Source organism: Dufourea novaeangliae, unplaced genomic scaffold (assembly GCF_001272555.1).
Source record: "Dufourea novaeangliae isolate 0120121106 unplaced genomic scaffold, ASM127255v1 scaffold22, whole genome shotgun sequence".
Taxonomy (NCBI): Eukaryota; Metazoa; Arthropoda; class Insecta; order Hymenoptera; family Halictidae; genus Dufourea; species Dufourea novaeangliae.
Genome location: NW_015373898.1, coordinates 588,477 through 603,375, shown reverse-complemented (window position 1 = coordinate 603,375; position 14,899 = coordinate 588,477).

The window sequence follows — 14,899 nt, the reverse complement described above, 5'->3', positions numbered from 1 at the left end:
TCCTGACGCAATGGTGTACAGTGGTTTGAAATCACGAAGACGTGGCGAAAACTGAAAAAATTCAAATTCAAAAATGGATGTTGTTCCCTTACAGCAGATTATTATTGTTATAGTTATCAACAGCTGACGATATATCTCAACTAATTTATGCGTAATTATTTTATTTTCAACCCCTGGCCACGTATAATTTGACTTTGAATTTAGTTGTGTATTTTAAGGTAAATTTTAAAGTAATGTATTTGTGTTACATAGGGTAAATATTAAAAAAAAAATTCAATCACAAATTTAATGAATAGTTTACACTGTACTAACTGTAATAATATAAACTATATTTAACATAAAACTACAGTAAAATACAACACAATTAAATAACAATGCACGACAAAACGACTAATATACGGCAACGACAAGAAACTCGACTTTTACACAACAAACTGATCAGAAACCATATACACTCTGCCCTCTCGTAAGTGTCCACGCCTACAGCACACACCCAAACTTTGCACCGCCGCTCTCGCTTTGCGCAAGCATACCTCGAAATTCCGATCACTCGATACCTATCCTAATCAGTCACACGAAATTCTTCGTTCATTCACTCTTCGCCCTTGAAAACCTTTCTTGTGCGGCTAGAATCATTCCTACGATCGATTGCATTCCCACACATACCACAATCTCTACCACATTCGCTCACATACCACAGCATGGGCGTAGCCAGGGGGCGGGGGAGCACTTGCACCCCACCCCCCTGGACAGAAATAGTGGCTTTGGCCCCACCCTATAAGAAAAAAAATTGGATTTTGCGGCCCCCTCCTCCCTTCCCAGAGTTACAAAATTTTTGCGTAATATTTAATATTGCAATATAATTTGAAACACGACCAACGGCCTCTATTAAAAAAACGCATACATTTTAAATAATTTATGACTTTAAATACAAAATAAAGTGTGTCTGGCTAGATACAGCCTTTTTCACTGTGGCAGTCAATGTGTTCATATTTATGCCCCCCTCCCCCCTCCCTGACTGATAACCTGGCTACGCTCATGTACCACAGTTACAGTTAAGTGATGGAATTTGGAAATAATATTAACGATGGTACGTAACAAATTAGATATGTATGTTAGAAATATTTCGTATAAAACTTGACTCCGATCTCTTTCGAGGTTCTGGGGTAAGTGCCGTGTCTCTTGACACAGTCCTCTTGCCAGAGAGTCCCCCGACTCTCCCCACTCTGTGGCCAGATCCTTTATTTAAAACCTTTTATCTCACGCGCCTCGATAGCAACCGGCAACCGGCAACCGACAATCCAGCGTCGGTCCCTTTGCCGTCACGCAATACCCGGACGTCGAAGCCGCGAGGAATCAACAAAGTATCGCCACTCGAGCCGTCACAGAACCTAAACACCCGATGTTATGTTTAAGGTTCCGGCTATTGGCGATACAATCTCCTCTCAAGAAGCCGACACCACGTGCCTTTCCTTTCATAAAAGAATTAACGCTAACATGTATATTATAAAACAAGTTCTTTATATTGAATATGAAAGTGACACTGAAATGAAATAGAATTTCTGCGCATCTTTAGACTTTAAATTTACAGAGAAAAACAATTTGGTTTGAAAAACAATTTATAATCAAAAATCAAGTCCGGCAATAGCCGGCATCAATAGTTATTTACTGCTAAATCTTATTCCTGCTAAACCTTTGCAAAAAAATTTTTCCTTTCAACATAATTTCGAATTTTAAAGCTATGTGGAACACGGTGAATACATCTAATGTTCATACAAATTTATAAAAAATTGTCCTGAACTAAAACAATTACCGATTTGTTCCATACATTGCGAGAATTCTCTGATTGTTTAATATCCGCAATTTCGTTATCCAGAAGAAAAATTTGGAAAGAAGTCCATTAATTTTCGTGAATGATATACGAGAACTTGTAAATGACAATGATAACTTCGTAAAAAAAATTTTTTTTATTTCGTTTATAAAAAAGTTATTATTAACAAACATTACTTATTAATTTTTTATTTTTTTAATAAAGAGGAACATTGAATACATGCTTACCAAGTTTGGTTTTGATATTCCCATTTTTACACCCAAATAAGTTTCTGAACTCCTAAATCAGCGTTCTGGACGTCTGTGTGTGTGTGAAATGGGTGACACCGGGTATGTATGTATTGTAAAAGGTATGAAAAACTTTTACAATTTTTGCACCAATTATACTATATTACACGTCGTTAATGGTCCTACAATAGCCAAAGGAGGTACCCTATATACAGGGTGTAAAGAAATTAATGATCATGCCTTGGGGGGTGTAAATGTACACCTCTGGATCGGTGAACATCTTCCGACTGACTGCATTGTCAATTATGAAGACCTGTCTTATCTTTCATAACTATGATTTGTTAACTAAATTTTCTGTCAAAAATATGTTAACTAAATTGTCTCGAAGTTTTGATGTCAGATGACTCAGTTCCGAGGAGGAGCGATCCTCGCGAAGCGCCTCTTTTAAAAGGCCTTCCGGGAAATCATGCATAATTCTGAAATAAATAAATATTTTTTCATAAAAATTTAACGAAATATTCTTTAATTGTGTGTTTATTAAATGCACGCAATTTCGTGAGAACAAATGCACACGTTTTTTCCAGAAAAGTTCCCGAAAAATCGCTTCTTTTTCCCTCACAACAACAGATCCCTTAAGCAATGTATTCGTAGAACAATACTACTGATAGTTCCGGATTAGTGTAATCAATGCATCATCCTAATAACCCCATTGTAATATTTAGAATAGATTACCTCATAACTACCTGTTATTAGTTCGACTTCGTGTTGCGTAATAAATACCACTCAATTGTTACCGAACAGTAGACACGGCATCTCACGATAAGTAGTACAGTCATGAAGGAAGTCAGTTCACGTGTAAAATGAAAGAAAAATGAAAAGCAAATTACTATAAAACGAACAAACACAGTTTAGTACGCGTAACTCGACAACTACTGGATAACGTGTCTGTCCACTATTCCGCGTTTCTACTTGCAATGACCAAATATATGTATTGATGCAATATTTGTATTTGAAATTATACGGAAATAATTTCTATAATTTGTACCTGAAAACTTCATTGCTTCTAACAGTCAATGATATCGTGTTGATATACAGACTATTATTAAGACGCTCAAGTAGGTCTATTGTTCCGACGGACTTGATTCTCAGCTTTTTAAGAGCTCCAACAAAATTAATATTTCACTTAATCTTCAGCGATGAACCGGTATAAGAAATTTTGTAATATAAAAGACTTAATTTCCCTAGCAATTGGGCTACAAACTAATTGTAAGTTTATGATAAAACATAATTTGTTATATGAGCAGCTAAGCTATAAAGTAGAGCTAAAACAAAATTAGTAAAATATTTATTTTTTGCTTTCATTTCCTCGTCCTTTCAATTCCCCCAAAAAATGTTTACATGGACATTTTAGATGTCTGAAATCGTGGGAAGTATAAGAAATATTCTAACTATAATAATAATTGTTTCCAAAATACTACAACCTGCCTAACTATAATAATTATTTAAAAATATTACAACCTGTTTTTAACGATTTCAAAAAGAGGATATGAAAACTGAATTGTTAACTGTGACTTTAGTTATAATAAATACAGCACATCACATTATAAATTAATACTGTATGGTTTACATATTGAAAAATACATTAGAACTTCACACAAAACTCAGTTACTTTATTTGCAGAAAATCTTATTTATTCGGTTGACTTAAAAAATAATGAATTATGTCATTTAATTGCTTACTGTTTGAAATGTAACCTTCAAAACAAATGCGATATAAGTTAATACGTTAAACAATTTTACCACTAATTATTAATTCTATATTCAAGAAGTGCATATTACAAAATGATTGTATTGTTGTTAAAAAGTCCCATAATTTTATTTTTATTATTTTGATTTGGTATGCAGAATCATATTAATAAAATATGTATTAGTGTAAATAAGACTTAAAATTACCTACATAAATATCGTTGTGTTCAGTTTCATTTTCATTGGAAGAACTTCACCTACCAAATAGTGCAATTTTTATAAAAAATTGGAACAAATAAGAACATTTCCATATTGAATTGGTGGTTAATACACGGATACATTGCGTGACACTGCTTTGGAGTTCCAGATACTGCTGTAACTGTTCGATAGTTCGCTGACACCCAGATCGAACGCTTCCCTGAAATAGTGGGTTTAAGTGGATTTGAAACTCGAAGTTTTGGAGAGAGTCCTGTGTATTAAATTCTTACGGGTAAAAATAAGGTCTAGAAATTCGCAGGAATGGACTATATTCCAGGGCACCAGTACTTGAATATTTAGAGTGGGCTTGCTTGAAAACTAGAATTACTCTTTTCTTGGTTGTACTACTGGAAAACCAAGAATGAAAATACTTCTTGATTTTAATCAAAATAAATTTTTTTCTTTATTATTTAGTGTAACAATTATTTCTTGAACATTTATTATGTACAGTGGACTCTAACTATGTATATTGCCACTAAACATACTGCCACGCGAGGTACCTCCCCTTCACACGTACTTTCAAGCTTAAGAAACCTTGTATTCACCGTCAGAATTGAAATTCACAAGTCGAATTCCGTTGACTCATTATTTCGAATGATAAATAGATGCTTACTCATAATAAGTCGTTAACTAATTGTAAGTTCTGGGGTCCGTGCGGTAAGGGGTGCTAGGGTATACCGAGTTCATATTAAAGTGGAACAAATTGTAACGGTATTAATTTAATAAATATTTCAAGGTAAAAAATCCGCAGAAGCTATTTACCGATCTAATATTTGTGACTGTAAGAAAAAACGCCTTAAGTCACAATTTCAAAAAATTTGAGTTTATGCTTTAATTGAGTTGTAGGATATAGGATTTATTAGAAAAAAATGCATGAAAACAAATTTTATACTTTAAAAAAAATAATGCAATTTTACCGAAGATCCAATGTTGAATTCATACCCATTAGACAAAACAACGTAAGGCTTTTATTTCTATCACATAGTCTACTTATACTATCACTTATTTCGTATAAAATAGAACGAACTAAATTGTATTCCATATTTTTATTGTATTTTACCAGAAATAGCATACTATTACATAGATATGTAATTTATATTTTACAAAAAACAATGCAATGCACAGAACAATATTATGCAAAATGGAGGAATTATATATTCATATATTGTAAAAAGAAAACAAGGAAACATTGTTAACCCTCAGAAGACGCACGATATTCTTAATGTTCGATTAGACAGCGGTATTTGGGTCCACTTATACCCCTACTCGTGTGTCGTTAGACGTGTTTTGGAACGACTTTCATCGAAAAATACTGGTCTTTTTATAAAATGTTAATATAAACAACTGTACGCTTGAATTAATTTGTATAAACTGGAATGGTGCGTAAAGTTCCGGAAACTCTTGGTCCATATGGACTCAAACACTGCCGTCTGAGGGTCAATAAGGAGAATTGGTGTTCAGAACTTTAAACGACAATATCTCGAAGATGAAAGCATGTGACATGCGGCGTTACTCCTAACTACCACAGATATCATCAGAATTATCTCGCTCTTACGACTGAACGCTCTGAGTAAGACCGTATACATATACAGTGAGTCAAAACATTATTCATACACCCTTTAAAACAGAACAACTCTTTCAAAATTCGACCAAGTGACTTGAGTTTCTTTGTGAAGTTAGAAGGGTTAGTGTACTAAATGATGTGTTAACAAAATGCTGAAAAACTTACAATTGGTCGGAATGGCGAAGAAAATAGCAAAGGTCGCTTTTTGCGACTTTTTATCTGAGATTGTAATGAAAATTTAACGAGCACATTCCTTAGATTTATGTTACTTATATGATGCTGAAAATTCCATCGAAATCGGTTAACATTGTTATGAGATACAAACTGTTAAAAATGAAAATCGCAGTTCTTCGTGACTTTTGACCTACAACTGTAGTACATCTAAAGATTCTTAGATCTTTCAATGCCTATTACTCATTTCTACATTAACCCATTTCAATATAACTGACATAAATCTTCAAACCGTATTTATTAAATGTTCATTACTGTCTCGGAAAAAAAGTTGTAAAAAACATTTTCTATTTCCTTCGACACTCTGAAAAGTCGCAAATGTTTCAAAATTTCTTTAACACATCGTTTAGTAAACTAATCCTTCGCAAAGAAACTCAAGACACTTGGTCCAATTTTGAAAGAGTTGTTCTGTTTTAAAAGGTGTACGAATACTTTCTGACCCACTGTATACATACACAGCTCTGGATGCTAAGTTAATCGATTTCTCTTTCTGTCGCTCCGGCGGAGAGGGTGTCCTCCCCGCTTCGCGATCAGCCAAGATGCCCGGCCTGCGTGAACGAGGCGGGCGCAACCTGTGGCTGATCCTGACCGCCGCGCCTCCCTGCGTCCGGAAATTCAGCCACGCTCGATTCTCAAACTCCCCTCAGTGCCATTCTCACCGTTCGACCGTTTGCATGGACGATGCCTGGCTGTTTTCGCGCGATGGAAAACCCGGGTCTAGTGCCACGAAACCGCCGCGCAGTGTAATAAATCGCCGGCGATTCGATCGTCCGCCACAGCATCGAGATAACCGTGCTCCAACGACTCGTGAGAATAGACAGATCGCGCCGCGCTGGCAACATCAGATTTTCCTCTCGCCGCGAACCGAACGCATGATACGTTGAACGGTAGTTTCGCCGAGCTGCCGGCATCTCGCGCTTACACGACGGTGCCTCCTCTCACGGTAGGCGGAAAACAAGGAAACAACGTACGAATGTGGAAAAACGATGGACTTGGCGGGGAAACGACACGTCGGATCTGTTTCCCGATAAAAGAAGTCCTTCCGGTCTGTTCCGCACGGTCTTCCCTCGGTTTTCCTTGGTCCAGAGAAGGTCAGTTTTTAATGAAATAAATATTAATATATGTATAAATATACATATATATTTGTACATTTATATGTACGCTCTTACCAATTGAAAACCTGGTCTGTTTATATCGCGTGATTCGTTTTGTTAGGATGGTAAAAGTCGACAGGGATATATTCTGTTTACGTTCGTTTCTGTCCCCGTAATCGAATGATCGAACGATTTCGGGCACCGGGTGGTGTATCTGCGAGCGAGAATTCACCCTTATCCCCGTGACCCGTCTCTGTCTTCGTCGACCACGAAAACTCTTTTGTGTTTCGCCGCATTCGTTCGTTTGGAGGGATTTCTCGACCCCGGGACTGGGCAGGGTCAACGTTCTGTCACGATGTTCGTGTAACTACACGCGCGGGCGAATACTATTTCACCTACGTAACCTACAGTCGGAGAGTGATACAAAAATTTGTATACTCTTCTTCTTTTGAGAGAGGGTTTGCTCGTTGAATTGATATACGCTAAGTGTATCGAGACAACCTAGAAAAGGGTGATAAATTTTATTGGTATAACAGGATGGAAGATAGAAAATTACACCGTTTTATATTTATTTAGTGTTACTGAAGATTATTCCTTATCCGAATATAATAGAAATTTATTAAACCATAATAGTATACATACACAGTTTATACATAAATAGATTTATAGATGTTCCAGAGCGTTATGAATAATTGTTGTAATATTCCAATTGTAGTAGTACTATAAATAATAATACTGGAAAAACATACGACACAATTAAAAATTGCGTCGACATATCAAGTATTCGTTATTTTTAATGAATTAGTGAAGTGTAGAAGTGTATGGGAAATATTAGTATTTCTGATCGTGTTCCAATATTGTAACGATGGAAGTTTTATTGCCAGTACTATATTTAATCAAGTTTCTAGCAGCTATTCCTTAAAAATAAAACACGTTTTCATATCAATAGTCGTAACTATATTAAACTTTTAAAGGTTTTTCGAAGTTTTTTTTCTGAAAAAATGATATGTACGCTTATCCTAGAATTTCATGAGTATAAAAGAAAGTATGTGGCTTGTCGAATACACCAAAACATTATACAGTGGAACACTGATTGAATGAACTGGTCAGGTGATACAATGTGCGAACAATCGACTGATGATATTTTGCTTCCGGAATCAGTATTCACTGTACAGTACAGTAGGTATTCATGTATGTACGTATACACTCCTATTCATAAATCATCGAACTAAACATTTATGCTATTAAATGCAGAGTAATAACGAATTACTGCTAAAAAATCACGCAAAGTATGAAACAAATTCTCATTAATATTATACAATTTAAAGAAAATATACACAATTTAAAGGAATTACACTCGGAAATATCCATTTGTATGCAGCGTAGTGGTCTAACAGTGAATTTTTAGAACATTTCTTGACTAATTCCACTTAAATCATTTAATGTCTGACCTATGTTCTTAATTCTTTGGAGCATTAATGCTAGAATTATTCGATAGTGTTAAATTAGGTCGACTGTGGATGTTGTTCCATAATTTATAACTGATTAATACTTTGTAATTTTTTTCGGGATTATTGTTTTATATAAAAATAAAAAAAGTTAATAAAATTGTTTCGGAAAATTGCACCTCCGTTACGATTGTTATTTTACTCGAAACAACCAAGTGTTAGGAACGGGAATATATACATATACAGTACAGTAAAGACTCGGTTGTGCAAACTGGTATAAATACAAAATAACTATTTATTATACAATAGTTACGTATGTACATAGTGTTAACAAAAATCCATTGGAAACGTGTTTCTGCCGTGCATAGAAGTTTGGATAATTAAATACTGGATTAAATGACGTTCGGATAAAAAAGAAACGCTGGATTAAGTGACGTTTGGATAAACGGTGTTTCAATAATCGAGATTGTACGGTACTAGCAAACATTTAATAATTATGTTCAATTTTTATTTTGTTATTTCAATATTTTTCTTTACATAATAATTTTAAACCAACATTCATTTCTTGAAAGGTGTTTTAACTTCTACTCTAGAAGGAAAGTATAACTTGTCCCAATTTTGATGGATCACTCTGTATATTATATGTCGCGTAAATCGTGGTACAACCGAGAGGCAGATGGTTTTACAAGCAAAATGAAAAAGTTTTTCCATGCAAAAATCCGTTTACGAGAGGATCGAATTTAGATATCGACCACGTACCTACACATGCTTTTAAATATAAGCGACTGTTGAGTCTGACTAATATTCACTGTTTCCACTTGTACTGACTGTGAATATCAACGGAACTATAGTATTAACTATTTTCCATTACTCTTATTAGATATCAAATTATGTTATGTCCAAGTACAAATAATCAGAAAAAAATCCATAACAGAAAGATCCTGAAACACGATTTTCTCGAAAATCAAAGTTTAGGGGAGAGTCATTAGGGGAGATCCATCTACAAGGAGTGCAACTTTGAGAAAGCTTATAAAAAAAGTTTATAATTGTTTAACGTGGAACTTTATTTACATGAAAGTATACACAATTCTGAACAAGAACATATAAACTTCAAGTGCAATCTTCTGCAATTTTTAACTCTGTTTGGATTTTAATAAGTTGATGCTCGACGTTTCTTGGCGTCCTAGACGCGTGTAACTGCATGACCGCTTGCAGAGCGATTTGGAAGAAGCGGACTGATTCAGAAATTTATCTTATATTAAAACGTTTAAATAACATAGAATTAGAGTCAGATGAATTGGAATAATTTATATTTTATATTATAAAGTTAAAAATATAATTAAAATTAAAATATACATTATTCCAATTCATCTGACTTTTTATGTTTTATAATAAATATAAATATGTAATTAGATATAATAAGTAATTTTCAATTATTTGAATTAAATTCATTTCTAAAAAAACTAAATATCTAAAAATTTGAATTACTTATTGTATCTAATTACATATTTATATTTATTATAAAACATAAAAAACCATATGTAATTAGATCATTATTATTCGAGATCTATAAATTTATATATTTATATTATTTAACCCTGATACAAAAGGTACAAAATAAATTTTTACTTTAGATATTTTAATTATTTCTTTAACAATTCCTATTTACCTAAAATTTATTTAAACATTAATAAAACAAATAACATTAATAAAACTTTAATTATAATAATTCATTAACAATAAACATTAATAAGTTCAATAATAAAACTTCATATATATATATATATGTCGTTATTTTTTTGTGTTAAAAACATTTAAACCTCACCCAATCAGAGCGCGAATCTGCCAGCCGAGTTGCCGCGGGAACTCGATCGGCAGACTCGCGCTTATTGGTTGAGGTTTTTCCTTAATATTTCGTTATCAAAGCCTCGGATAACATTTTTGCTAAGGAAAAAGTTATTTCAAAGCACCTCACGAGTCTCTCATTTCCGGGCCCTCCAACATTTTTGTTACACTCTAGATAACAAAATTTTACTCTACTCTACATATCAGTGTTCTCTTTTTTCTCGATTGTAGCACGATTTACTAAATAATCTATATAATTTTAAGCAGTTGAGGTAACTATAGATTATTTATTAATCAATGTGAAAATTTGTGAAAAACTTCCTTGTACATTAAGGAACAACTTTCTCTCTGCAAGTTACATGTACCTCAAAATTGCCTCGATACTTTTTATCGGCGAATGTTGGGAAGCATATGTTATGACCAGTACTAGTTTGTAATTAAATGTTATTACATTTTTTAACATATGGGTTTTATACATACACTTTACGGCTTCGCTAGAGTTTTCCGAACTTATTGTTTTAAGTCTCATAACGATCCGTTAATATTTGCTCAAGTTATCGCAGTTTATGTTTAAAAAAATATTGACTTTGGACGAAGACAAATTTTTCGTTTATAATTTTTATCTCGAATAATAATGATTGGATAAAAAAACTGTAAATAGAAACACTGTGTGTCGTGATGAGCCTTACTACGCTATATTTTTTTAAATCCAGTTTGATAACATTTAATTTTCCAATCTTGTGTAGCATGAGGACAATACTTTTTCGCATTTTCGAGCGCTAGTCCCCTTATTGTATCCGGTCCTTGAATTACTCTCAATCGTCTGGAGTTGGAAGTAGAAATGGCCACTTTGAACGGAAACGATCAATTTGTTAGTTATACATTCACGGTGTGCATCACTCTACTTTGATTGCTATGTAAAGAGTGGAAGTATTATTGTTCGATAAATACCGTGGAAAGATGCTACGTCAGCGGTCGCTAGGATGGAATCACATTGAAAAATGGGATAAGATTGTTGGGAACACTGAAATTGGTGGTCACTTTTATGTTCGACTAATTCGTTCTGACGATAAACGTGTTATTTGCCAAAAATGGATCACTGAACCTATTATGCGCGTAATAAACGGGACAATTGTTCTATTTTTTAAAGTCTGTCGACTCTGCCTGCAGGCTTTGTTCCAATAAGCCGCACCAGTCATCTTATCTTAAGAGATGTGCGCTGTGACTCCGATTGCATACCTTCTGTTAGGAAAAGGATATGCTGTATTGGAAACGTCATAGAATTTCTGATGTTCCTTTCATATTTTTAAAACCAAGATTTCAACAAGACACTGATAGAGGAAGTTAGCCAGATGTTAAATTACTTTTAAAAAGAATAATGTTTGGAAATTATAGGACTCGATGTCCTAAGAATTGAAATATGTGTTCACTAGTCTGTGAAGAAAAATCTCATATGAGTATGTTTTTTATTTTTCACATATTTTACTTACATGTATACAAAATAACTGAAAAGTCAAAATAATTAGGAAAGGAAATTTATTTATATGCATTTTCAGAGCTACTTATGAAGGACTGGCGCCCTTTTCTTGGTCGGAACATTGTCCGAGCAAGGATATAATTTCCAAACATTATTTTTTTCAAAACTAATTTAACAATTGAGTAACTTCCCTTGCGAATAAAACTATTTCGTATCCTTGTCAGCAATCCACTGTTTTCTGAAATAGTAATCTAGACCAATAAAAAGTACTGCCCTGAATACCTTAGGAATTATATAGCTTTTTTAAATAAATATTTTTTGGCATAAAAAAGAGCCATCACATGGTTGTAACTATTTTTTACGGCATACCATACTTTTATGTCCAGTTGGTAATAGTAGCTCTTAAAACGAATCTAAAGATTTATAGCACAATATCAATAAGGGTAGATGGAAATCGAAATAAATTGTGTTGTGCCTTGGCTCGTAAAACAATCGTTACGATTATACAATGGCCTTTTTTGTAACAAATAAATTTTATCGGAAAAGTTTTTTCTTACTTACATAATTCCAAAGATATTCAAGGTAGTAATTTTTATTAGATCGTCCTTTTATCGAAACGGGGTTACTAGGCGTAAATTCCGATATGAAATCGCTGGAATCGCTCAACGCTGAGCCTGGAGGTTGAAGGACTCTTGCGCGAGTCCAGTAAAACACACAAGAAATTACGATAATTGACCGAACACTTAGAACATGTATTAGACTACACAAAGTAAAGAGTCGTTAACTCTGGCGCGATGTGCGTGCTTTAAGAAATGTTGGCTACTTGCAAAAACAGAAACTTTACGACAATGACAAATTGTCGCGTGAGAACAGTACCGTTATTATTCCTGTTCTGCGGGCTCTCGGCGTAGGACAATACTCGAGCACCGAGAGTCCTTTGTTGTACAATTCGGTGATCGGCGGTGCGTCTTCGCGCGATACAGGTGCGTGCCACCATTGGTTTCGACGAAAGCCCGTGATATTTCTCGGAATGAGGAGCGCGACGAAATCTCGCGAGACTTCGTAAAAACTCGGGAAACCTCGGCTGCGCGACGGTGCGCGAGCGACTTACAAGAAGGAGTGTATTTTAGGTGTCCGCCTCCGATTGTTTTGGTTTTCGGATGTTTTAGAGGACCGAAAAATAAGAGATACGTATTTTTTTATAGCGGCCCGTTTTCATATTTAGGGGGTGAAACCACCCCTCAAAGTTTCGACCCGGAAGTAGTATCTCGAAAATCAGAGGAGATACATGAAAACTTTCAATTGGTGGCTTTCATGGTTTTTTATGTACACTAAACTGGTGTTAACAAATTGTCAAAAATACAATTTGTTTATAACAAAAAAATTTGTTATAACTTTATTTTACAACTTATTGAAATTTGCGTAATGACATAAAATGACGAGCACTTAATTCCAAATCCATTGGTATATTTATTTTTGAAATTGCCTCCTTAGTCTCGCAGCCTCCTTAGTCCTCGGAGGCGGACACCTAAAATACACTCCTTGTTAGTCGAATTTCAAACAGTCCTACGATTTAAGTTAAATTTATATAAATCCCTTGTAATTAATAAAAATAGCGGAACATAGTGCAGAATAATTAGGAATATTATTCAGACATTATGTGGTTCTGATTTCTTGGGAAATAAATATTAAACTCAGATTAAAAAATAGTGTATACATAATAAAAATAATGCACTCGTTAGTATACATAACAGAAAAAACATGTAGATGTGATTAATAGTTTCAGAAGAAAATTTAGTTAAGTAGTAAAGATCCATAACAATCTTACAAACTGAACAATTTTGATTAACACTACTTTCTTAACTATCTACTAGGGTACAAAATATGTTTAGGTGACATTGTTTAAGATTATTTTTTCAATTGATTTAAAAGTATAATACACAGATGGTGGAATATCCAAAATATCACAGAAACGAAATACTGAACGTTTTAACAAGAATTAAACAAAGATTTCCAACAAATTAGTAATATTTCAGAATAGTATTTAACACAAAGGCAAACAATTCCGTAGTACAAGTGCAAGGTATATATGCCTGGTACAATAAATATTTCATCTAATTTAAAAGCAGAATTACGTTGGCGACCGTAGAGTTTCAAGTTTATTCGTATCATTTTTACCTTTTGTGATAAATCTGTTCGCTTCATTTGTAATTGAAATGAACAAGAGTCGCAGAATTAAGTTTAAGTTGCCCTCGATCCAATGAACTCGATATTATGACGACTCTTGACATTATTTCAAAGTTGTCTTCATATACATTTTAAGAATATATATCCTACAGTTGCATAGAGAGAGAATATGTACAAGCACTATTTCAATAGTTACGTGTAACATATGTTATTTGGCACATGAGTTAGTCTCACCAAATTTATTTGTTATACGTATTAAAAGAGTAAGAAATAAACGCCACAGAATTAACTTTAAATGTGCCAGATATATCGAACAAAATTATTTTCTTATAATTCTTTTAATTCTTATCTTTAATTCTAGATTGTTTCTGTACAGTCTTAAATAATTTCGATAGATAAAAGAATAAAAACGATAGATATCTGTAATTATCTTCGGAAATAAAAAGTTATCTGTATCACTTCTGTATGATTAGAAATAATTGATATAGTAGCGAATGTTGCATGACCGATTAAAGTATAGCGAAATATGTACGTTCAACCTTAAGAGCAGTTATCAATTTCAAACCATTCATATAAATCTATGACATATTTTGTTTTGATGAGTGTTCTAATTATTTTGGTGCTTGAATAATTTGTATTTGCTTACATTTAAATAATGTTATTAAAATAACCACTGGATACATACACCTGTACATTATTTCAATATTTACATTAATAAATTAGTTACGTTCCAAACTGACGTTTTCAACTTATTTTTGTTTAACAAATCCTTGTTTTAAGAATTTAACACGCCAATTTGTAGAAGACAAATGTACACCATTTAAATTCAAACTCTAGTATAATACCTACTGGGATTTACATTTAAAAAGATTGATTACCTTATAAGAAAGAATTAATTTAAATAAGGTATTACTCCTAAATATTTTCTTGTCCTTTGATGTAAAATTGAGCTTCTTTTCTTAAATTGTTATCAAGATGTAAATGGCAGAAAT